This window comes from Eufriesea mexicana, unplaced genomic scaffold (assembly GCF_001483705.2).
Source record: "Eufriesea mexicana isolate 0111107269 unplaced genomic scaffold, ASM148370v2 scaffold1482, whole genome shotgun sequence".
Lineage (NCBI taxonomy): Eukaryota > Metazoa > Arthropoda > Insecta > Hymenoptera > Apidae > Eufriesea > Eufriesea mexicana.
The window spans coordinates 1,132,224-1,159,906 of record NW_016909634.1 but is presented as its reverse complement, the minus strand read 5'-3'; the positions used below and the strand labels follow the sequence as shown (position 1 = coordinate 1,159,906).

At 37.0% G+C, this 27,683-nt stretch overlaps 1 protein-coding gene across 2 annotated transcripts in view; it reads right to left on the bottom strand.

Moving 5' to 3' along the window:
* LOC108548288 (uncharacterized) overlaps window positions 1-27,683 on the bottom strand; it is a 601,332-nt gene that overhangs the window by 373,196 nt on the left and 200,453 nt on the right. The window lies entirely within an intron of this gene.

Below are 27,683 nucleotides of genomic sequence, written 5' to 3'. Positions count from 1 at the left end.
AGGTTAAGGAACAAGCAATACTTTGCGTTGAAGAAAATAACGAGGACGTACAGTAATCAATATTCGAGCCACGGAGAAAACATGGGTTCTTTTACTCTGATTGGTTCAAGTTAGAGCACACGACACGGGGTACGTTAGTAGAAGTAGCGTCGTTAATAAAAATTATACCACGAGGTAGCTTCTGCATAATTCATGGCCCAGGGACGCACCGTGAATACGTATCACTGATTATGCGGGGAAATATTATGATTATAATGCGATTAACGTTGTTTATCGATTGATTAGTCCCTGCAGTCTGCTCGCAGCTATCACCCCGGGAGAAAGAGGAACTTCATCGAGATGAAACTTAAAAAGCAGGAAGTTTATCTCCCAGGCAAACCTCGGCAGCGATCTTTTATTTCTCAGGCGAACTTTTTTAAAACGTTCCTCAACTTCTCAGCGAATGGTCGGGGAAAAAATCTTCCTGGCAACTTTGTAAGGTAAATTTCCATGGCCCACCAACGATCTACCGTTAACCGTTAAACGTCTTTTTTCTGCGATACTGATTGCTTCTCGATGGCTGAGTTAGGCCAGCTCCAGGAGAGTACATTAGTCGATGCGATCCAATTTGCAAAAGTGACAGAATATTCCTGCCAGGCTACCGTCAAACGTTTTTTAAAACTGATAAGATGATTCATTTCGCAAGTACCGAATTTATCGAGAAATAATTGTGTGTTGGTTTTATACGTGTGAATGCGAGTGAGGTTGAAGGAGTGAAAATCTAGCCTTCACTGTTAAATAAAAATGAGTCAAAATGGGATTATAATTAGGGTTCTAATTGTAAACTAACTACAATATGTACATATTCTCTATCGAAGTCACTTATTACTCAAGGAAGGTATATGTCAGGGTTGGTTTTATATGTGTGAATGCGAATGAGGTTGAATAAGTGAAACTTATTCGCGATGTTATGAATATAATATGTACGAGAGCAGTCTAGTATGAATGATGTTTGAAACAATGTTTAGAAGAATGTGAGAGGAGTCTTTATTTGGATGGCGTGATCCTGCATCGGGATCTATGTTTGCTTCGGGGAACCATCTAGCTTATCAATTCTCGAAACAGGGTTGAGTGACGCAATGAGTCGTCACAGGGCTTATAAAAATCTGGCTGAAGGGTTCGACGAGACACTTTCTGACAATCCACCGTCTGCACCACGCATCATTGAAGACTTCGAGCCTACGTGTATTTTGTACCGCAAAGAAATATAAAATATAACCAAAATCAAAAGTTCGTTTCGACATATAGATCCGATCTTTACAACAACAATGTGCCAGAATAAAACAGTTACGTGAGAATCGTCAAAGAGGAAACATGGGTATGTTACTGTTAATAAGAGTGAGACAGAGAGAGAGAGAAGAATTTTCTAGAAAGTGTCAATCAATATTTTTGTTTAAAATAGTTTATTGCGAGCTGTTTTCATTATTTAAATATTTTTATCCAAACATACTAATGTGTTAACTGTTAAAAAACGTAGAAGATATTGGTGTGCATTTCTATCCACAAGTATTTGTGCCTTTGAATGCTTCTCTTGAGAGACTGATTGACACGTTATAGAGTGTCAAGAAGATACGTGACCCCTAATTCTTATCGAATGTTTATATAAACATTCGTTCTCTGAATTTAGATCTTACGAACTATTTATTGACACCTGATATCCTAGATTGATTTTTGTCTACAACTAAACTTATCTTTTCAACGCCTAAAAATTGCACCGAAGGATTAGAGAAGTAGGATGATACCGTAACGTCTTCAACGAGTTTAACGTTAGGATAGTTGGTGCTCGACTGTCATATAGTTAGTACATCTTGAAACATCGTGGAGACATAGCGTAAAGTTGAAGCACATTGGTTATTGAAGTTGAGACTCATGAGTATTAAGTCAGTTTCTCAGGAAGATATATTCCTGCACCTTGTAGATACTGCAGTTAACTTTGCCAAAGATCGCATGATACTCAGTGATGCACTTGTCAATGTATCACTGTATCCAAAATTGGTGGGGAATAGAAGATCTTACTGTCAATTTCTATCCACAATAATATCGCTGATAAAAATCAACAAGTTACTTTTAACTGTACCAAACGACGTGTGATCGTTGAAACATCTTGAAACCGTTTCTTTTGCTTCGAACGGACCATTTTCTTTTATTCAAAACCGGAAATTCGGGAAAACCTTGCTTCTCCGTTTCCAATTCAGCCCATGGAATATTCTAAACCCGCAGAGCTCACGTATGCACGGAAAAAAGATTGAGAATTTAAAAAAGAGGGAAAGGGAAAAAGAAAAAAGCGGGTAAAATTCCGAGTGCTCTTAAAAGAGGAGCACTCGTGCATGAAAACGTTTTCCCGTGATCGCATTGATCCTGCTGGATCACGCCATCGACTTTAATGAACGAAGAAGGCGTGAAACATTCGTCGTGCCAGTATTTAAAAAATCCACTGCTGCGGGTGCGAAGCGGGGTATAGCCGGTGGAACGAGCGAACGTGGAACCGGAAGCAGACGAGAAATTGAAGCCGCACTCCACTGCGTCGACGGATTATCGTTAAGACAATTTCGCAGTAATGAATATCACGGTCGCATTTGTGTCAACGATAAATTGAAACGAGGAACGAGGAGAAATAAAAGCCCAGGCCGCCCTCTACGAAACGGGGCTGGGAACAACGATTAATGGAACCCTTTGATGTCATTAAATAGCTCGAATCATCGCCGAGTGTGGGATTTTTCAACGTCGAGAAAAGGACAAGTTTTTCCCGACCATTTTTTCGATTTCTAACCATATTTTTCGTTCCCTGCACCTAGCCTCCAGTATTTCCTTTTAGTGAAATGTACCCGGGGTGGTTTTCAAAGAGAAATATCGACGAAATCTCGTTGCTTCGGAACCATAAACGATTTACGCTTTAAAATATTAGCGAGGTTTAAAAATAATTCTAACTTGTCGAATATGTTTACATAATTAAAGAAAATTGCAAAGAAGTTATAACAGAACTGAGTTATACCTAGTTGTACCTAGTTCCTTTCCATTTTCCCCTAGATACCATATAAACGACTCTTCCTTAACACCAGAATCATCGATCTTTAATAGGTACCTTAACACAGTGAGAACAGATAATAGTAATTTTAATAGTGCGATAGAGATAAGTAAATATATTAATTACAGTTCTATCGCAATATGAGTGAACACTGATTTATTTTACAAGCAGGTATACATTTCTAGCAATTGCAAAAGGAAAATTCCGAGACTAGTAATTTTCATTGGATTGGTTAAACTAGAAATTAGCAAAGTAGTAGTAAATTAACCCTTTCGCTCCTCGCGTCACATATATGCGGCATCCATGCGACGACCTGTATTTTGTATCTTGTATTTTAATAATTTTGTAAGTCTTTTCATATTAAAAATGTAAATATACATGTTACATCAGAGCAATGATAGTTTTATTCAGCACAGTTGTTATTTAAGACTTAGAAAAACGTATATACAGTAACTACACGCACTGTGCATATTTCTGGCGCGATTTTCCGTTCAATGACAGTACTTCGGCGGACAGGACTGCCGTAGCGAAAGGGTTAACAAAATGGCGGATTTTAGACTCCTTCTAGTACTGTCGAATTCTGAAAACGTGCGGCTGATTTTGGCAAAAATATTGACCCTTATCCAGATAAAAGCCTAATGATACAAGCATATATATCATTTAAATTAATCCCTTATGAGGTCCCCTATTACATCGTTTACGTAGGAACAGTTATCCACTTCGTGATCCCCGATTAAAAGAAAATTAGAACCGTGGAAGAAACTGAATCTAAAGCTTCCACCTACGAGATTCCATTTCTCCGCGGAGCCTCAGACAAGCCTCAACAACCGTCCCCTTTATCACGCCATCCGCCTGAACATCCGGCTAAATGAAATTTCTGCGAAACACTTAAAGAGACACCAAGCCCGCCATTAAATCCGAACCGTCAGCGACGCTCAGACTAAAGGCTACAATAACACTAAATTTCCTTCGACTGGCGCGCCCCCTAGCCGGGTCGCGCCATTATCACGGGATAGTTAGCGCGGGTACGTCGGAAAGAAGATGCCAGGCGCTCTCGAGAACAGATAATCTCTGTTTATCTTGTAATTCCCCGGCAACGCCATTAAACTGTCCGGACGTTGGCCACGTTGCCAGCTTAAATCTTTGTTTTCGCGCGCTGGAAGACGAAATGCAGGGGGCCCAGTCGCAAGCGTAATTGAATCGACCGCCCTTAAAGCTCGATAAATCTCCCCAAGAAGAGAGGCACGTACGTGTGTGTCTGATTGTACGGGTGGGTGTCACGCGACAGCTGCGATCCCATCAATCGCCGCGACGCCACACCGACGCGACACATAGCCATAGACCGGCTAGCTGGTGTCCCCTGCTGCACCATGGAAAGTGGGACGATCGATGTATTTGCGTGATTTTCGGATTTTATCGACACCCCGGCACATTCCGCGAGAAATACGCGGCTGATGGCGGATCCCGGGGATGTAAGTACGTGAGCTGAACGCTTCCTCAAGGACCAGTCTCTTCCGAAGCCAGTCACCCTGCGGGAATAGCAGGGATGTAACGATGACTACCTACAGATGGGTATCCATGATCCTTGGGATTGAGTCCATCCCTGTGTTCGATATCGTCTTTTAGAGGTTAGAACAATGGATGACTATATGAGCAAGATTTCACCTCACCACTTATTTTGCTTGCAAATTAACAATTTTGCGATCTTCGTTAATCCTTTGCACGTTTTCCTTCTCACTGTTAGTAATTTTATAACGTTTTCATAGTTTATGGTAGTATATTTTTATTATTATTCCTATATTTTCTGAACTATCTATAACAATTAAGGTATTTATGCAAATATTTGCAAAATTCAAGATCTGTCAACAATCTGCAGAGCTTTCTAGTGTCCCCAATTATCAAAATTTACTGGATCAATTTAAGCGCATTTCATGCAGAAACTAACTCTAAACAGGTGTATTAAATAATAAATACAGACGTTGAATAATAATTCGAATAATATGGAGGAACTTGTGATATTTTATTCAAGACTGACTGTATAACTGCATCTAATAAATCACAATTAATATAACCTCAGAGATGTGCACACTAAAATCCTCGGTATTTGCTTAATCAATTTCTGTATCTCGAAATATTGTCAAATTAACTCGTTACTTTCGAATACCCTGACAAGTCAAGAGTACACGATTTTTCATTAACGAATAACCGGAAAAATTTAGCGAAAGTAATCCCATAGTAGCTTAACTGGGACTAATGTGATCACTTCTCCGGGGATTACCCAATGAAGCAACTATGCATAAAGGCACATCCGTATCCACTGAAACAGGTGCCAATTAGTGGCCACCTGGGGCAACGTGGATCAGCACAGCGTACCTGGTGACGGGTTTCATCGCGAATCGCTATCTCAGGCGCCTCCCCGCAGATCCGCGGGCCGGAAAATTGATCGGGAGCCGCTCTACCATTTAATTGTCGCCGATTATTCGTGCTCCAGTTTGCCACGTCACCGGCAGATAGGGGCGCGAGCATTATGCGGCTTTCGGGACACCGGGCTGACCGGTTGAAAGATATTGCTCCGCTGTTTCATTTGCGTTTAATTAATTCACTAATTAAGCCCTGTCGATCCGCGGATCGGTTACCTTGTCCTCTGAACGCCACCTAGCCGAAGGCTATCGCTGCCAACGATACTTATTGTGCGCATTCTCGCTGTTCCCATTCACGTCACTGAACTCGATTGCTTCGTTTGCCAGCGATGAAACAGTTTTCGGATAAAAGCACACCGATTTCCCTGCTAATAATTCGGTCCTCTTATCCACCTGTGGTTCAGGGAACAGTTCGAAGGTCTGGAGTGAATCGCGATTAACAAACTGGAATTAGGGATTTTAGGTGTTTACCGTTTGTTAGCAGTCAAGATTTGTTTAAATTCCTGCAGGACTGGTGAAGGTTTAGAGTCTCGTCTAACTAACCTTTGTGATCAATGAAATGCATATTATGGAATAGAATAGTTATACAGAATACCTATTTTCTATGTGAATTTGCGAGTATCTTGGTCTGGGATAGAGGAAGCACCAGTGATGGAATAAATAATAATTCTTGATTATAGCTCTGAGCGAAATTAAAAATTGTTAGATGTTATATGTGCTATATGCATGATTAGAAAATTCCTATTTCTTAATTTCTATTTATATTTTAACGTTGTTACCTTCTTACACGAGCCCATGTCATCCAATAAGATTTTCTACGTTCGGTGACTGTCAGTTTCAGCTATTTTTCACGAATTTTAAGTTACTTTGAGAGCAAAAGAGTCGTCAGAAACGTCGTAAATTTCTTTAGAACTTGAGAGATAATACATACGATTTCCAACCCATGGAACAACAGACCCAATTACAGGCGACGTGTCTAGGGACGGGCCAGTGACAGGACATAGACAAAGGGCAAGGACTGCACACCCCTAATCAGTCAGAATACGTTTGATTGAATCGAGCTCTGTTCTCTTTTTGACTACAGTAATTCGATTGCGTTACTCCGAGTGTCTACACATAAGAACATAACTTTGTACAGAACGTTTGATCTACGAACAGAACAGGAAACAAAGTGCCAAACGGAACCTTCGAGACACCTCGAACCCAGGAGCCCAGTAACTCGGAACTTTAGCTCCACTGATCAGAAACAGCGAAACGCAAACTGAATCGTATAAACCGAATAGAGTACTTGCCAATTAACACTCATTTGTTACATAACCAACTGCTGAAATAAGCTTAAAGCTAACAATCCCAGTTACCTATGAACACCCAACGTTATGCTGCGAGAGACGTAGCAATAATTTCCATACCGAGAAACATAACCCCTTGGCATTATTCAGCCAGTATTGAAGAAAATCAGCAAGGAACGCGCAATCTGCTCCGACCACGGATTGCGAATTAATCGATGAATCTAGGTGGCAGCAGCGGCGCAGATTAGCCGCCACGAAATGGACCCGAACCGCCACATTAGCCGGCGCCAATAGTGGGTTAACTGGAAGGAAGGTGGAAGAATAACGCGGCTGAAATCTCGTTACGTCGTTAATAGGCCACGATTATCTTCGCAATGGTGATCTCCATGCTCTCTCCGCAAATATGGCCGCCGTATTAGCCAGCTTCGGGTGCCCATAGGTAGCCGGCACATTAATATCAGCGGAATCGTAGTCGAAACGGGATAATTGGTGTTGCAAGAGAGTCGCAACCGGCGGGACAATAAACACCGGCCAAGTATCGCTGAACCGATACCCATTCGCGTGTCGTTATTAAAGCATACGCGACATGGTGTTACTTAACAGTGGGTTAGTCAATAATTCGGAGGAGATCATTAGGCGGCAATTATACGGTCCAGCTGCCGGAGATAATAGCCGGATGGTGGTGAATGGGATCGAACGACGTTGTCGAGTTGTTGTAATGTTAATAATTAGCTCTGACGTGGCCGAGCGATGACGAGGGGAATTTCGACGCTCGATTTTCAACCAAATAGAACGACGGAGTCTCCACGTTTCTGGCATGTCAGCGCGCATATCGTTTAATTCAACAATGTTCGCGTTATGCTCGCAAGTCTACATTCGCATAGACGTCATTTCGATAATAAATTTCGCATATGGAAACCCTCGAGGTGTACATTTTTAGGTTACGTTCAATTTGGGGTTAGGTCGGGCCAGCAATTTCGCGCTAAGCGTAAAATGCTACACCAGATGGCGCTGCAGTCGCTGTACCGATAGGACTATCATTTGTCAGGAAGATAATGATCGGTGTTGATTAATACTCGTGTGTTTGCACACGAGACTAGAATTTTGGATCATGTTGCACATTTTCGTTATTGTTAGACTATTGTAGTGTTGGTATATTGTATTAAATTATACTTTATTATTGCGTATTATATCACACTACACTGTGGTATATTATGTCCCATCATATTTCATGTCTGTACCAATGCACACCGTTACTTAATAGTATAGGTATAGTCTACTCATAACGCTCTGTACATTGTAATTCGACATCCCCAAATTTCGAAAATTCGGCTTCGAAATGCGTTTTAAAATTGTTATTAGCGAAATTAATTATAATTAATATTAATTGAACGAGGTAAAAAGCTTCGTTTCTGAAATTATTTCTGCAAGTTATTTTTGAAAATTAGAAATGGAACAAGTTGTATCACAATTTAATAATGTATACGCGATGCAAAATTTGTCAGAATTTCTTTGAAATTTTCTTCATCGTATTTAATTTCGTTGCATTTTTTACTAATACTAATAGAGTGTAAACTGAATTGGATTTTATGACTTCTTTATTAATTTACGTGTAAGCCGAAGCTCGAGTTTTAAAGAAGCAATACATAACCTATAAAATAACGTGAGACTCGAATAATTCGAGTAAGCAGTCACGAAACCTCTTGATCAGTCGTGAGAATAAAAATAAACAATAATATAAAAATATAAATGTCTCGATCATAAATATCCGCATCCATTATATAGCAGAACATAACCTATATCTGCGATCGTTTACGAAAGCGAATAAAATTTGAATACGGTGGCTTTGAAATTAGTTCACTGTGTCATGCAAACACTCTGAGCTATCTAAAATTAACAATTTACTTTATAACAGGATTATATAGGATAATACATAATAACATAGCAATAAGCACATAAAATTTTCATATTATTTACAATAATTACTCGCAGCTACTAATTTTATTCGCTACTTGATTATTTTAATAATTACTCAAAGCGATTAATATTCCAAAAATTTTCTAAATTCAATTGAAAATCTCCATTTGCGGCTTGCCTAAAACCTACCGACTCTTCCAATCATTTATTCCCATTTGCAAAAGCCTTTTGTATCTCTGGGATAATTAGATTTCAACGTTCCTCCAAATAAATCGCGATGGCGGACATACTCGTGACGCGATTCAATGAACGGCGATGATACAAAAATTAGAACGGAATTAACGCGATACTGGCGTAATTTAATAGCACGGATCGCTTAATCTAGCACGCTTAATCCGTTATCGGCGTTATTCCCTGGCGAAAGCGGAATTATACGGAAGAATTCCAACGCGAGAGCGTAGATCCTCTCGTACGCTAATTACAGACAACCGGCATTCGCGTGCATGATTACGCTCTGTCAGACAGACGAGGGATGTAAAAGATACTCGTGTTTTCGTGGGCGAAACGTGTTCGACAGTGACGCCTCTTCAGGGAATATAACACCTTTAGAAACGTTGGCTCGTGCTGGCGCGAGATTAACACGAGATTTTGAGGTTACGAGAGCCAGGGGAAAATTAGTTTTGGTGAAGAAACGTATTCGCGGAAGCCTTTACTGCAAACAGCGCCATCTACCATGGTATTAAGCCGGTGAAAAATGGAATACAGTAGGATCTCGATTAACCCCCTGATGTCAGTTTTAGTTGACGTTCGTGCAGGGGCTTGTGAGTAACCAACACGTACGTAATTAAACGAGAGTGCTAGCGCCATCTACATCCGACTCTTAGTAATCATAACCTAGAATCTAGTAATCGTCTTGATTTTGTGATGGATTATGTACTAATATAACTGCTCGTGCGTTTATGTTGTTAGACGATATTTACATTACAATATTTCTAATATTTACATTCTAAATATTTGCAATATTTGTAACATTTATATTCCAAAGTATTGCAATAAAAAATTATTATAGAAGTTTGGAAAAATTTAGTGTTGGTTTATCAGTCAATTTTCTTAATAGTTTATAATTAAATAATTTAACTATTGGTGTTGATCAAATTTGTATCGAAAAATATTTTTCACGCATTATTGTAAATATTTTAACAATTATAAATTATTTGTTATTAATATTAATGGATACGTGATTTCAAATAATTTACAATTTAAAAATTCCATTCCTCATTCGATACTTAAACGGTTATTTTACAAGTTTACACATTTCATTTACATATTTCACTTTATCTACAGCAAAGTACACACTCGCAGCGCCTCTTCATATGAAGGAAGCGTACTTGCGAACACGTACGCAGTAAAGAAAGGGTTAACTGGGTCTCGATTACTCGTAGTCTCGGTTATCCAGTCCCCTGTTTGCCAACAACAAACATTTGTACAAATCTTGTGATTCTCTTCTGCCTGCATGGTTGTCTTTGCTTGTTCAGCGATGAGAAAGTGTTATGATGAAACACAAGTAACTTAAAAATTGACATTACTACAATAATAAATTAATTTTAATAAAATAATTCAATATTGCAGTATAGAACAGTGATTCTCAACTTTTCTTCCTCACTCTACCCAATTAAAATATGATTAAGTTACATACGTGACATATCAAACTGTACAGAACTCAAAAATTTTATATAATTTAATTTAACTAAGCATATACAGACATTCAGTATACCATCAGTGGTAAAATATATTAGGAATAACTGATACAAAAAATATGTTTCATTTATTTCTCTAATTAATCTGGTAAATCAAAGTACTCTGTATTATGAATTACGATGTAAAAATTGACATGACTACAATAATAAATTAATTTTAATAAAATAATTCGGTATTTCAGTATAGAACAGTGATTCTCAACTTTTCTTCCTCACACTACCCAATTAACCCTTTGCACTCGACGATTTTTTCGTTAGAGAAGAGTAGAAAATCAGAGATTCTCTATTAAAAAACTGACGATACTTTTTTGAGCAGTAAATAAAGAATTATATAATAATAGAATCGTAGAATCATTTGATTTCGATACCTTGCACACTGTTATATTACACTAAATTTGATATATTAATTAATATCGATCTTCCAAATTTTATGAAATGGAGACTGAGGGCCATCTCTCGAGTGCAAAGGGTTAAAATATGATTAAGTTACATATGTGATATATCAAACTGTATATAACTTGAAAATTGTATATAATTTAATTTACCTCACGTACCATCTAGAGACATTCAGAATACCATCAGTGGTATAATAAATTAGCAATAACTGATACGAAAAACACGTTTCACTTGTTTCTCTAATTAATCTGGTAAATCGAAGTACCCTTTACTATGAATTACAATGTAACACTGTCTCATAATTCTCCGTATTTATTTTACTGATTTTTCTTTCTTCGCAATCACTGTGCACACGCATGTGTGTGCATACGCCGGAATGATGCGCGCGAATGCATTCTAGGGGTGAGTTAGGGTGGTATAAGAGACACATCTAATTACGACGTCGACGATCTAATTATGTAACGCGATAACTACTCAGCGTGCGTTCGAATAATGGAACATTAATTAAGGAGGTGATCAATGGCGTTGAAAAGCATTAAGTTGCCTTGCGGGTCGATGTGCTTGATAGGGACACCGGGGAACGCACGGTTGGAACAGATTCCAGATTTCCAAACTAAATCGAACTTTTGTGTACCGAGGAAAATCGAAATTTATGTGCTTAAAGGGAAAAATTCGCTGGTTATAGACTCGATGGAAATGGCCGCAACTGGAATAAAAAGAACGCTCGGTCTTCCGACTTCGGCCGCCATCGAAGTTGCTTCTGACAAATAGATTAATCGAACGCTGTCCAGAAGCCCTCAAAGGAGAGAAAACAATGAATTCCGACATAACCAACCGCCTGTTCGATTTAACGAGCGCCAGTGTTTATCTTGGAAAGACTATTTCTCATCGAACGATCCAACTTCGCTCCTAAAACTACAATTTTTGTCGGAACTTCAGACCTCCTCGGCTATGGAGTTTGGATAGCAACAGAATGTTCCCCCAAGTAACCTTAGTTGCCCTAACGTGGATAGTATGAGAGTACAAAATTCTCCATCGTTTTATGATTGGCGAAGTTTATAACAGTCACGTTTGCTGTTCTCGGAACTCTTAGATATCGAGATGACGAGAGATCGATTTAATAATTAATTATTGAAATCTCCTCGTTTGTTTCCGCCGTAGCGGTAGCCATGTTATTATCCTGCTGATGGGACGAATAATATTGACACTGGTTATAGATTCGTGATGTGGATGCATACTGTTTAGACATCGTTAATTGCACAGCACACTATTGCCAAATTAGCTGACTGACTGTAGATCGACGATCGCGGACTGGAAATGGTACCTAATTGACGAAAGCACCCGGAAATTTTAGACGTAAGTCCCTTTAAAGATCGGAAGCTTCTTTAACGAAGAAGGATCCATTCATTCGCGTAGCTGCCCCGTTTTAAAGGGAATTGCAGTTCCAAATTAAGCTTAAATTACGAAACAACTCCATTCACGACGAAAATTCTGTGTTACTCTCATTATAAAACGAATGTTGGTACTTTGTACAGTATTAGTATAATTAATAACATTATTAATTTATCCAAAATGTTTTGCTTCACCTAAAATCTTGAAAGAATGATTCTCGATGCCATCATTGACTTAATTTCTTTACCTGCTTAACTGGTAATTGATTGACGATTTAAGTTTCGATGGTCTGTGCCATAATTAACGACAGAGTCGATTACACGTGGAGCCATTTTAAGAATGACACTTAACTATGGCGACAATTAACCCTTTGGCGATTTTTTTATTTTTTTTCTTACAAGAAAATAGTAATTCGAAGACTTTCTGCCATAAAGTCGACGAAATTTCTAAAACGGTAAATAGGAAATCGTATGAAAATTAAGACGTAGAATTATTATACTTCGATATTCCACGCATCGTTGGTAATTGTAAATTTGATATATTAATTAACATCCATTTTTAGAATCTGATTAAATGACGACTGAGAGGCGCCTCTCGAGTGCAAAGGGTTAACCAAGAGATTACTGAAAATAATTATAAAACATTGAAGAAGGATGTCTAAGTTACTATTTTTCTAGCCATGTAAATGACTAGTTTTCTTAATAAAATAAATGCACAGGTGTTTTCCGTGTTCAACGAAAACCTTCAAAGTGAATACTCTACTATTGGTCATGACCCACTCTACCATCCAGTCTAAATTGTTCTTAGAATAGTGAAACACTGTAAGGATATGAAGCAAATATTAGTAACTAAATTCTTGTTCGATGACTGTTGAGGTTCCATCAGGGCGTGACGAAATCAACAGGAAAATCACACATCAACAACGTGACCCGTGTTGTTTACGTTAGTCCTTATCTACCAACCACGCCTCTCACTCGTCACACTCATGTTTGGCCCTGTTTCCTTAGCATAAGTCTCACACGCTATTATAGGCGAAGGTGTTAAACGAAACATTTAATACTCTTTTTCCGTCTAGCTAACGTTAAAACAAAATTTAATTATCCACAATAATAAAGACTTAAAGTTCATTATAAATTACAAAACTTTACGCCTCAATTTTGATACCATCAGCTGCAACGAAAAATACACTGTATCATAACCTAAAAGTCATTTACACCGCAGCACTGATCAAATTATGTTATTTTATAAAGTTTCAAAGTGTCATGGAAGCATTCCAGAAATACTGTACATTTGTTGGAAAATATTTTCGTGTATCTACCAGATAGGCAACTTCGGGATGATCGTGATAAGCAAGAATGCATGTGGATTATTACCTTTGACGGACGTCGCGACACATCAGTGGACCAAGCTGGTCAACTATTCCCCAGCTACTTTGTCGTCGATAGTGCCATCTACGCTTCGCTTCCTACGATCCACTCTAGCTTCAAAGCAAGGAATCGAAGCCGCGTCTCAAAGAAAATCTCGCCCACCGTATCCCCAGCGGAGTACAAGCCGGCCATAATGGATTCACCCCTCGACAAAGGTGGTAAACACGCGTAGAGTGAAGAGTGGGAGAAAAAAAACGTGAGGAGATTCGATTTCCGTGGATTCTCTTATTTGCTCCGCTTAAAAGGCACGTTTCGCCTCCGTGAGCCGGTCTCCTCGTCGAATCCTCCGCGATTGTTCGTGCTAATAAGAGGAAGAAGAGGGGCAGCAGCCTCCTTTCGACGAGTTCTTAGCCTCTGAGCGCGACGGCAGCGCCGCCAGGCGGTGCTCGCGAACAATGGACAGGTATGACAGAGGCGGACAAGTGTCCTGGGAATACCTATTGTTTTTCTCCGGCTGCTACAACCGCCGGCAGCGCTAATGTCCCCAGTAATGGGCGGAGAAAGGGGCTAGGTAATGCGAGCTCCACGGCTACAGTCGCCTCCGCGTAATCCTCACGACGTTCCTCTGCGTGTGCGTGCAACAGCAGCTGGAATTGCCGGCTGCTTTTTGAATTTCGCCCCCCCTTGCCAGGCTAATTTCGGCTACCTGAAGCTGCAACCAGTCGGACCACTCGTTTCCCAGGCACTAGCAAACGAGCTACGAGAGTTTTCCAGCTTTTCGATGAATTTAAGTTAGCTTCGTTAGAGTGGATGACTCCGATGATTGAGAACAGATGAGACTGAGAGGCTTAGGGTCTAATCTTTCGTATTTTGGTGTTATTTTTTGGTTCCTACTATGAAATGTACGAATTAGAAGGTTTTAACTGAATCCTGATCCCATGAGAAAATTTGGAGAAATTCTTATTTTATTCTTCAATTATTATTTTTAATTCAATTGGAATTGTTAGTTTGGATTGATACGTATTAGATGAGTCTGAGAGACTAGGGGTATTATATTTTTCATATTTGGGTGTTATTCTTTGACTCCTACTATGAAATGTACGAATTAGAAATTTTTAATAGGTCCTGATCCGAAGAGAAAGTTGTAATTGAAATTCAGAGGACTTTGTATTTTATTCTTGAATTATTATGTTCAAGTTAATTTGAATTATTAGTTCGGATTACCATGTATTAGAAATTTTAAATGTGGTATATAAACGTAAATCCTAAAGTAAATTTCTTATATATAATCTGCTCGTGCTGGTAATGAGTACTTAAATATCTGACACCTAACCTCAAATTTGTACATGGTTATCACTACCGTTAATTTTTAACGTCTTCACATATATTTTAATACGTAACCGCAGAACAGTATTATTTATATAGTTCTACAAAATTAGAATTTAAAGATTAATTTTTTATTATTTAAAGTTTAGTTAAAATTTATTATTTTAAGTAATTATTATCAACATTAGCAGATTACAAGAAATTGACTTTAAAATTTTAAGATTAAAGTCAATTTCTTGCAATCTGCTAATACTGGTAATAATTACTTAAATATCCGACACTTAACCTCAAATGTAGACATGGTTATCACTACCGTTACTTTTGAACATTTTCACATATATTTGAATACATAATCGTTAAACAGTATTATTTGAATAATTCCAAAAGAATTAATCTTTAAATCGTAAACTCAATTTCTTATAATCTGCTAATGCTGGTAATAATTATTGAAACATCCGACACCTAACCTCAAATCTAGATATGGTTATCACTACCATTACTTTTGAACGTTTTCACATATATTTTAATACGTAATCGTTAAACAATATTATTTGAATAACTCTGAAAAATTAATCTTCTCGTCCTATTAAAATATTTTGAGACTATTCTCTCCCTAATTTCTAAATAAAATCTCTAACATCCGAAGTACTCGAGCGCCACAAAAATCAGGTAATCGAGACTTAACGTAAATGGTCATAGCCATTTTCGAGTTTAATGAAAAATCGAAGAAGGTAAAATCGCAATATAGTAATTTGCACATTGTAAACGTCCGGCAAACGAATTGACGTTTATTTTACGAGCTGGTGAGGACGTGGCTGACCGTTTATCGTTGCACAATTCGAGGAAACAACGGCAGGTAACCGAACGGGAACAAAAATAGCTTTGCTAATGCGTTTTCGTAAAATTACAGCGAATGCAGAGCAGCGAAAGGCAACCGAAGGCTAAATCATTTCTGAAACAAAGTTATCCCGCGGTTCATTCCGACGGGGGCTTACACGAATACCTCAGATATTAGTTCGTAACAAAATTCTCGTGCTGCCAACTTTTCCAATAAAAACTTCGGACATCATCAAAATTAACCTCCCCAAACAGATTCCACTTATTCAATATCCTGACGAATTTCAAAAGCCCGATACTTCCAAGCAGAATTCTTTCCCTCTGCAGTTTCATTGAACTTCCTGTACATCTTCCCGGCAGCTTAATTCAATCGTGCAATTACTTCAGGAAAATGGCTAAAGGTGTCTAAAATATCTCTGTTCCCAGGAAGAAAGCCGAGAAGTTTAATTATAACTGGCGTTGAAACAATTTTGCGGCTAATTTCCATTTTCGAGAGATCTATTATTGTAGATTGCGTCCTATGAAATTATATTACCTTTCCATAACCTGTCCAACGAGAATTGGCGGGAAATATAAAGCCTTGCGTACGAACGACGCGTGATCAGACCAGGACCGAAAAATAATATTCAAATCCCTACATATTATAAATTAAAACAGGGCCTTGTATGCAAAGGCCCCTATTTGGGACTCTCTATTTATTCTTGCCAATTTTTATTGAACAAAATATAGGTCGTAGTGGAAAACTGGGATTTTCAAAATAGTCCTTCCTAATTAATCAGATTATTCGTTCCTGATACGAAATTTGTCAGTGTTCCACCTTTCCTAAAATTAATACATTTTTAACTCGATATTCGTTACATACTTCTCTTCTCGGACACTCGATATTTAATTCTTCCAAAACAGTTCAATCCCCTTTTGCTATTACGAGTGACTATAGTCATCGATCATAAAAATTGAGTCAAGAATTAAAATAAGTACCGTTCCTCTTAGCTCTCTTCGCAAAGAATCGCAAGCTTTATTGCGATGGTCAGTTTTTCCTTTTCTTCTTTTCATCAAAAAATTTGCGTCAAAAAACCGAATGGTAAAGACTGCACGATCGTAATGCTTCCATCTTTGACACGTAGCGGAAGGGTTAAAATTCATGAAAATTGATCTTCTGTTAATAATAATCGAAGTATACTTCGTCAAATAGATCCGTATTTTAGGTAGACCTTAGATTAGATTAGAACCTTTGTAATAGAATTCTAAAATTACTAATTACTAGAAGACTATAGATTAGAACTTTTATAATAGAACTGCTATAACCGTCGTGTTAGGGTGTCGTTTCAAAAATAATAGCCTGCTCAAAAGAAACTGACAAGGAGAGGCGCTAATTACTGGTGAAGACGTCTCGAAATCTGGCCGAACATGTGCCAGCCAAAGAGTGGTTAGGAATTCGAGAAAGAGGAATATCAAAAAAGCCGTTTCAACTGCTGACGATGACAGTGGGAAGATTGGTAGGTGGCGCTGGCGGAGGAAAAAATTCAGAAAGCCTTCAGGAATTCTCGTCGGGGATCCAAGGGGATTGGAGGCTTCTATTTGAGGATGTACGCGTCGTTAGCCGGCAGTTCTCTGGTCGCTTCTTTAAAATGCAAACCGTGCGACATAACTAACCACTTCTGGGAGCCGTGACGGGGCCAGACGCCGGGAAAAACGAACAGCAACGAGCCGAGGGGGAAAAAATAGAAGTGCGACAGCGTTCGAGCGGATCGCCGCTGGATGCTCGCGGACTGGCGCGTGTATTTTTATTTCAACTGGGTCACCGCACTTTCTGGCACCCGCTCAAACAGTCGGCCGACCTGGCATTATTATGTCTCTGACACCACGCGACATTTCGACGAAATCGAGGTATCACCTGGACGCGTTCCTCGTCACGTGACTACTTTCAAAATGGCTGACTCTTATATTGAATCTACATCTGATCGACGGACATGTTACCGTCACGGGCGAGAATAGATGGTTATTTTCGAAAGGAATTGCTCATGAGAAATTGGCTTCTGATAGTTTCTAAAGCTTCGGGTTAGGAGTAGGCTAGACAGCCAGATCGGCCAGTCAAGATTAATGATGGAGCGAATTGAGGTTATGTATACGAAGCGGCCGAAGTCCTGTTCACATTAGTCATGTTGTATGAATTCGAGTAACATGAAAAACTGTGTCCATGTCGGTTATCTAGTTGATTTCACATGTCAATTTCAGTTTCATTGCGAAGTAGCTCTTTCAGCTTTATTTTTCTTGGAGTAAGGTTGTAGGAAGTATAATAATTTCAAAACAACGACGCCATCTATTGATGAGTGTTAGAGATAATAGTGTTACTTCTTTTGTTTTTGCGAGGCATCAAGTCAGCCGCTTTGTACCCAGTCTATCAGGAACACGTGCATATTGTAAATATAATAAAGGTACTCGGTAACGAAGAAAACTGTGTAAAGTTTATTTAATCTTAACAAAGGTGAATTTGGAATTGAATTTAGGGAATTTCATGCTGTATGTAGGTTATGTGTACAGAAATAGACGAAAGCAGGTGGAAGAATTATTAAATTTCTATGTCACCAAAATTTTATAACGAATATGATATATAGTGACAGGGTAAATTTCTTTCGACACGACTGTTTTTCTATTTTTGATCAAACTCATGATTCCAGTGCTATTTTAAACGTGTGCTTGATTGAAAACTAACTCGAAGCATCACCTGCTTGAATTTTAAATACTTTCAGTGATCATATCAGTGTTGATTAAATGCATTAATAAAATACATAAGACTGTAATATCAGAATATTCGAATATTACAAAAATTTAATAATCCCCTACTTATACCAGGCGTCCAAATAAAAAGCAGATGTTCAATAAATTAAAAATTGATTGACAAGTGACTCAAAAAATTTGTAAATAATTTTTCCTATATTTTATTCTATATTTTATTTTATTTAAATCTTGGTTTAACGTGACATTTTTGTATTTCAATGTTATTAAATTTATATTTTCAAATTTATATTGATATAATGCGATGGATGAAGTGTATAAATATTATATATCTATATTGAAGAATATGTAACACACACTCACGGTTAGCAGAGAATACAGAGATTAAAACAGTTTCCACAGGGAAACCAAACCTCGATAAGAACTGCATCGGTGGAAATACGTTGAATTCGACAATCTCCACCATTAACCACTCTGTACGTGCCGCTTCATTCAGTGAAATTAAACTTTAAACCAAAAAAACCTTTACAATTTAAAAACAAGCTAACGCTATTAACGGGCCAAATTTATCCGGTGTTTTCCAATTTTCGCGGCAATTTCTAAAAATAAAATCCCACCCCTGTCGATTCACAATTCCAATTAAACGTTCCCCGACGTCGACCAGCTGAAAATATCCCGATTTAGCGTCTCTTTAGCCGCTATTTTCCCGGAAACGTTAAGCGCGAACCGTAAAAACGTGCGGAATTTATTTTGCAGTCCATTGTTCGCCATGATTCGCGGCACCTTTGAAGGGTGTTGGGCTGCAAGAATTTTTTCAACACGAAATCTTACGCCAGACCAGCCTTTATCGCGTATATATTAAGCACTCATAATGGTCGACCACTATACAATTCGGCTAGTGAAACGTTTCCAACTCAAAGTGAGGCGAAGTCGAATGCTTTTACGGCTGCTTCAAAGCGTTGCTACGTGTCGACAAGACGTGACAATATTCTGGGTGGTCCGCCACTTAACACTGCCACCCCAGATACCATATTCCGGCTATTCCTTTTCCCCGCCGCCATTTTGATACTTATAATCCTGCAATCTTTCGTGGTCGGTGAATTTTGATATTTTTGTCCGATTATCATCTACTAGAAATTTCGTATTCTATGTCTACGCTCTGTAAGAATTTATGGCACCATATGATGTGGGTCCTGACTATTTGCGTTGTCGAACGTGACATCGCAAAATAATATTTAGCGATAATACTTTTATAATATTTTAAAAACGTGGAGAATATTTGGAAAATCGTATACCATCGAAATTCTTGCTAGGATGATTTTAAATGGGACTAGTTTTAATTAGAAATATGCTACAAGACTTTGGTATTAGTATTAACATAGGTGTTGACTATAAAATGATAGTAAAATTATTCGTATTGACATAAATTATGTTTTTCAATAGCTAGACTTATTACAAATATTATTCAAAATATAGGACAGATTTCACTGGCTAAAAAGTTTCGTGAAAATGTAAATTTATCTATTTATTTATCAAAAACATAAAAGCATACCAAATTTTAATTTAATCTGCCTAATGAATTATTTTCAGTGACTACAGCATAATTTATAAACTGTCTTTTAATTAAAACTTCTAAAAAAGGAAGAAATAATAAAGTACTGTGTCATCTCACATATGATTCGTAGAATTTAATTTTTACCAAACACATTTAAATGAAATTATAAAACAACAGAATTTAATAAACTCTTATATTCAATTACATTAAACATTATTTAATTCATCAAAATGTTTAATTTGACATAGAATAATTTATAGGATTCAGTATCGTTAATATCAAGAATAAATTATTTTGAAAATATCAATGCAATACTTTCCAAGATATCACTATAATTGAAATACTTGTCCATTCTTGAAAATCACACTTTGTAATCCTCTTCTCCACTGAGTCAAAGAAGTATTTTTGCATGCTGAATATATTAACCTAACTAATAAACTAAAATAAAGTAAAACATAACTTATGTACAAAATTAAAGAATTAGTTTTTCCAGGAAGAAGCAGAGCTTTGAATAGAATACATTTGCAGAGAGTATAAATTTGTTTGTACCCCTGGTGCAGCAGAGTTTCGGTTCTTTCTTTATAGATTCCTCGAAATGCAGGAATCCTCTTCCATCAGAAATTCGAGCAGACCGAAACTCTTCCATACGATTTCGATTAGCCTCCATTCACGAACGAGGATCGTCGGTGCAAGATCAACGACTAGAACACACGGTGAAGCATGTTCCATTCGCGAACTGGGTCGACGATTATCCTGTTACACGTAACCGGCGGTAAAGCAGGTGGCTGCATTACCACGCTCAGGAGATTCCACGGAATCGTGGCCAAATCGAGTAGAATACTTTCAATCGGTTACGCCAGTCTATTCCCCGGAGCTATTTCTACGAGGCTCCACATTGTTGACCTAAATCCCGGTGTATATGTGCAGCGGGACGGGTCGAACCATGGTTTCCTTCTTCCCAATTTCTTCGTTTCCGGTTAGACTGCTACCGTTACCACCGACTGTTACCGAGAATTTACGTGGATTACCTTGTGTGTACGCAAGCTTCTCCCGATTCAGATTCCCTCTGCTCTGACCAAGAACCTAGTAAAACGTTAGGAAAAATTCCGTCCTGCGGTAGACTCGACGCGAATGAATCCTGTGACTAGGGACAACAGCTGGCTATAAGTTGGTACCTCTGACGCTAATGGTTCGGTTCGCCATACTCTCGAATGAGAACCGTGTTTACGCGGGAAATTAGGAAAAATTCAATTTATCCATCCGCTATGAGCTACGAATTTTTGAATTTCAGATTTCTTAGTCTGTATTATTAAATATAAATTGATGGCATTGATTCTAGAGATATTTGTATTCGAATTTTCAAATATGTAAATTTCGTTTCTCAAATACTTTAAATTGAGTTTCTTTCCCTTTTAGAAGTTTACAATACATTTCTCTGAATTTGGAGTGTTACACCATTGAATTTGAATTTCTGCGTCTGTAAATTTTAATTGTTAATACTCCAAATCTTTTAATATTTTATTCGAAATTTTAGATATCGAAGTTCAATTTGTTTCGTATTTTTACAGTATTCTGTTTAATATTTAAGCGAAGATTACAATGAAGGAAAAATGAAAACTCTGACTTTTGAAATCAGAAGAATCAGGGTTTTATTTGCTGAACAAAGAGACAGAAGCCAAGTCGAGGAATGAAGTTTCAGTCATTTAAAGGACACAAGACTGATTCCTGCGTTGTGCCAAATGTTTTGCGATTCTACGATGAAGAAAATTAATCTTGGAAAGCGTTTGAAGTGCAGGGAAATTAATGAGAGTCTGAAAATTGAGTTTGAAATACAACGCCAACAGGGGTAAGGTTTCGTTTGGTAGTTGAGTTGTTCTCTAATAAGGGTTAAATATTATTTTCTTTCTGATTAAAAAGTCCTTTCTAAAGAGGAATTAATCTATTATTCCATATAAATAGCGGAATCTCTGTGTACTTAAATATATATGAACTATAGTAATCGAAAAATTATCTTGGATGAATATTTAATAAAATACTACAACTTCAAATAATAACCTCAAAATTTCAACCTCAATAATAAAAAATAATAACCTCAAAAATACAGAAAATAATATTTTCATGCTTTTACTCTAGAAGGATATTTAAATTTATATAAAATTGAAAATATAATTCAATGAAACAATAAAATGTAGATAAAACTATGACAAAACTATTGTATGACTATTGTAGCAGTCAAATATCTATTTAAAACACTAACCTCTATCTTCAGAGAATAATGATTTTTTAAAATATAAACACAGGCTAAAAGGAAATAGTTTCAGCTAGAATAAATGGACCAGAGAGATAAATTTATTAACTGTTACGTTCTTTCTGATTTAACACTATTTACTTTATCAATATCGTTGCACGTTAATCATTATGAGAATTGCTAGCAATCCCGAAATTGATTAAAGTATTTAAATTAAACAAACATTTGTGTCTGCAAAATCTACGATACCTTCGTTGCCATGAAGCATTCAAACAATTTTATTTCCGAGTGATATCGGTCATACGCAAAAGCTATTCAAAAATAGCATAATAAATTCCTTCCCTGTTAAAAAAGGCAATAATTCTACATAATTAAACAGAAAAATAATTTGTTTGATCTAAAATCATAAACTTTTCAAACAACTAATACGTTTAAGTCTTCAACGGGATAAAAATAAAATATTAAACGCAATTTTAAAAATTATTAGAATTATACTACTGCGATATTAGTAAAATATTCTACACAATTTTTCAAAAATTTCTTTGCTATAATAAAGGAAATAAACTAAACAAAACGCGCCACTTATCACCACCACGCAGTTTCATATATTTCCCCTATATATGTTCAGCTTGCGCATTACGATGCGCCATTATAAAACGTGCGACACCACTTCCCTCTAGCGAGCGAAACGCAAAACCCTCTCTGCAGTCGCGTTAACGACAATCATTAGCAGCATCTCTGCTTTGTCGCCTTAACTCCTATACTTCTGCCAGAATTCTAGTTCCTTTCCGCAAACGTCTAATTCCCCACTATAAAAAAAGCCCAAGTCTTTTTCATATCCAGCGATCCACTCAGGAAATCCGTCGCGAGTAAATGATAAAACGATGGCTGCGGGTGCAAAGAAATACGAGGCTCCCGGCAACATCCAAAATTCAGCTCCTGACCGTCAGCCAGGAACACGGAGACGGGCGTCAGGTGGGAGGCGGGGAAGAAAAACATCACGCGGCTCATTGCCGGGAGATTTGGAGGAAAGCGGGCCGAGATTGCCGGGAAATCCTCGGGAACATTACCGAATCGGTACGCGTGGTCGCGTGCGAGTTACACGGCCGCGCGGAGGAAAACAAAGAAGAAAGGGATCCTATGAATTCGTGAGTGACTTCGGATATCACGTTCCCCGGCGTCTGCCAGACATTTCCTTCGGGCTTCCTGTGTGCATACGTGCGCGCGCGCGCGCGCGCACATGTCCCTAGGAGCACAATACAGGGTGTCTTCGAACGAAAGGACGTTTTATTCGGCTTGGAAGGTCGATGAAAAATTATTTTCGGTATCCTTATAATATTCGTGCAGTTATTTTACTTTTATTAATAGGAATTGTTTATGTTGCAGTGTATGTGAATTATGTGATTGCGAATGAAACAATGGTGAATAAAGAAAGTTTTATTTTGCGAATGGATAATTTATTCCATGATAACTCATTTTTAATCGAATTTTTTATGTTGTTTTATAGTAATATAGGTTAGGGTAAGACGTTATCTTTAGTGTATGAGTGTAGATAAGGTTAAGGTAAGGTTTATTTGTAGTGTGTGAGAGTTATGTGAGTGGGAATGAAACAGTGTTAAATAAAAAAGGTTATATTTTGCGAATGGATAAATTATTCGATGTTAACGTATTTTTGATCAAATTTTTGTTTGTTTTATAGTAATATAGGTTACGGTAAGAGGTTAGATTTATCTCTAGTCTATGTGAATTATGTGAGTAGAAATGAAACAAGGTTAAATAAAGAAAGTTTTGTTTTGTGAATGGATAATTTGTACCATTATATCCTATTTTTAATCAAATTTTGGTTGTTTCGGAGTAATATAGGTTAGGGTTAGAGGTTAGATTTGTCTCTAGTGTATGTGAATTATGCTTTTCGGAGTAATATAGGTTAGGGTTAGAGGTTAGATTTATCTCTAGTGTATGTGAATTATGTGAGTAGGAATGAAAGAAGGTTAAATAAAGAAGGTTTTATATTGTACATGGATAAATTATTCGATAATAACATTTTTAATCGAATTTTTGTTGTTTTATAGTAATATAGGTTAGGGTTAGAGGTTAGATTTATCTCTAGTGTATGTGAATTATGTGAGTACTAATGAAATAAGGTTAAATAAAGGTTTTGTTTTGTGAATGGATAAATTATTCGATGATAACTTATTTTTAATCGAATTTTGGTTCTTTTATAGTAATGTAGTTTAAGGTGAGAGGTTAGGTTTATCTAACATATAATAATATATTCTTTAATAATTTTCGAATAATAATATATTCTTTTCAGAATATATTAGAATATTTGATCGAATATTTCGTTATATTTTGTCAAAGATAACCTATTTTTAATCCAATTTTAGTTGTTTTAGAGTGAAATAGGTTAGGATAAGAGGTTAGGTTTACTTGAATGTTTCAAAAGATGTTGGTACATTTTAGGTGTCTCTAATCAAAGGTTAGAAGAACAAAGAGTAGGAGGGAAACAAAATTACAATTAATTCGTTCTTTAATAAAAATATTTGGCAAATTGTATTATGCTATAATATATAGGTTAACATAATTATCTGACAGTAAGTTTACAATAAACTATGGATTAGATTATGACGGATTATAATTGGGAATACGTGTTAAATTAATTGTTCTCTGATTTCATCGTGATTAATTACTAATAATCTATGCTTCGAATTAATACAATGCACACTTTGCAGACCAAATTCTGTAATAGCGTAGTATACCCTTCTGCACTACAATCAACCAACGAATATCACTGGTTAATTGACACGTAGCAAATTAATTTGGCCAATAATTTTATAAAACAATTTCTCATTGTTACAAATTAAACAACTAAAATTTTTATCTACTACATTTTATATACTCCGACTCATATATAGGGTGCTCCAGCAACAGTAGTACAATCTGGAAGGAGATAATTCTACATGAAAAAGCAAATCGAAAATGAAGAATAAAATTTCTTCATTCGAATCTTCGTTTAAGAAGAAATCGATTTTGAATATGCACCGAGTACACGCGCACTTAACTTTGGCTGACAATATGGTGGATGTACCATAAGAACACCGGTGCACTCAGTGAACATTCAAAGTCGATTTTCTCAACAACGAAGCTTCGAATCAAAAAATTGTATTCTTTATTTTCGATTTGTTTTTTCACGTAGAATCACCCCCTACCCTACCATTTCTGGGACACGCTGTATAACAGAATAAAACTCAAATTTCATTACAAATTTTGAAATTTATTAGATTCCTGTTGTTATTCAATTATACAGGGGGCCTGTTATTAATTGTATCAAACAATATTAAATCAGAAGTATTACTTCTTATCCATCGTACACGAATAACACAAGTGACAAGGAATAGAACACTCAACTGACGCGGAATTCGTAAAATTCACTTCCACATCCTCAGCAAACAGTAAAATGTCTTAATAGCGGTAATTTGTAACCCATGACTTATAGAGGCCATTAGTGCAAGCCAATTGTCCAAGGGGATCTTGGATAGGTGATCTTTTCACAGAAACAATTAAAGTGAAAAATTATCCACGTTTAAATCCTGAATCAAATATTAAATAGCGGATAAAAGTAGCCACAGAAATTGGAACAGTGGTCGAGAACAAAGAGCCATCGCGTAATACGCTTTGGAGACACGGACCAGAGGCTGTAGAATTTATCAGGGGTGGGAAGAAGGCCTGTTCCTTGGTCGAAACGGCCGGCCAGGAAAATTTCACCGGCTGCAAAGATATGAATTTTCATCGAGAAGTCGGACGATAAATTTTCTGTACGCTCGCGACGCTCGCCCATTATGTAGATAATCGCGCGACAGAATTTACGTTCCGTGATGCCGCGACTTTGTAGACACGGCCAGCGAAAACGAAATCGCGGCGTGGAATACATTTGCAACGCCCTCGCGTTTTTAGACTCGCTGCGCTCATATAAAGGGTGCCCTGAAAGCACCTAACCTTTGCCTCCTAGGAACTTCTTGCCTCGCCATTTTCATAGTAATTAAAGTAGTACTGATTAAAATGCTCCGTTTTTATGTGACCATGACTAGGTCACTGAAGACCAATAATGGCATCTTGGTAGAATTTCTTGCCTCACCTTTCTCCATGCATAGTAATTAAAATAGTACTGACTAAAATGCTAAGTTTCTATGATGACTAGGTCGCCGAATATCAATAACAGGATCCCGAATTAAGTGATAGCAACTGTTTCCTAGGATTGCATCCTGGAAAATTTCTGTAACGAATTTATTCCGAAATTTCGAAAATTTTTGTAAAAGTGCTAATTTTGCAATATTTTTATAAACTATAGCGGTGTAATTATGTTCTACTGTGTGGTAGAAAATTGTTTAATAAATATTACGTGATAAACAGAGATTTTATAAGATACTTTAAAAGAAAGTGATTGTAAGCGATGGAAAAATAAATGACACTGCGTTTAAAGATGGAAAAGGATATTAAGTATAAATTAGAATGGAAACAATAACAGTTTACGATGCAAAAAAGTATTTTTTAAATTTTCCTATTATCCACATCTAATAATAGTAATAAATAATAATAAATATATTTCTGGGGGAATTAAGTACGACCAGAAAAATGTTTTTAAAATAAAATTGAAATAAAGATGTCATATATACGCGTTCTGAATTAAATTTCGTTCCAATTTAAATTTCTCGCACCAGATTGTTTCATGAAACTGGATTGAGCTATATGTTCAAAATAAATTGAAATACCGCCATAGTTCCCTAATTTTTTACCATCTAATTCAGTAATTTAGTACAAAAAGGATACAGTCAATTAATTTACACAAAAAATGTACGATTCGTTTTTTCAAAATAGTGGAATCATATTTCGCGATTGTATCAATGCCAAAACACATGTAAATGTACTACTTTTAAATGGGATGTATAAAAGCATTTAAGGATTTTCCTCTATCTCTAACTGAGACAGTTTCAAAAATTGAGTCCCGCCAAGTTGCGTGAAACGCTCTGTACTTATCTTCAGAATTTTCACGTTGGACGAGCTTTAGTAACGAAAGAGTTAATGGTTTATAAGTAGAAAGATAACTATACTTAAACGTAAGTAGGAAAAATGATTACGAAATTTATGAAAACGGTATTATTTTTTTCCTCGTCTAACCTAGTTCCATATCGTTCAAGAGGTCGCACCGAGCCATTGTGCCACTGGAAACGTCCATGAAATTTTTCTTTCTCCCCGTTCTTTGTTTATCGCGATTCGTGACTCGTGAAAGAAAAAAAAGAAAAAAAAATGAGACCGAACAATTATGGGACACGCTTCGCCATTTCGCGGCTCACGAACGATAGAGTAAGCAATTACACGACG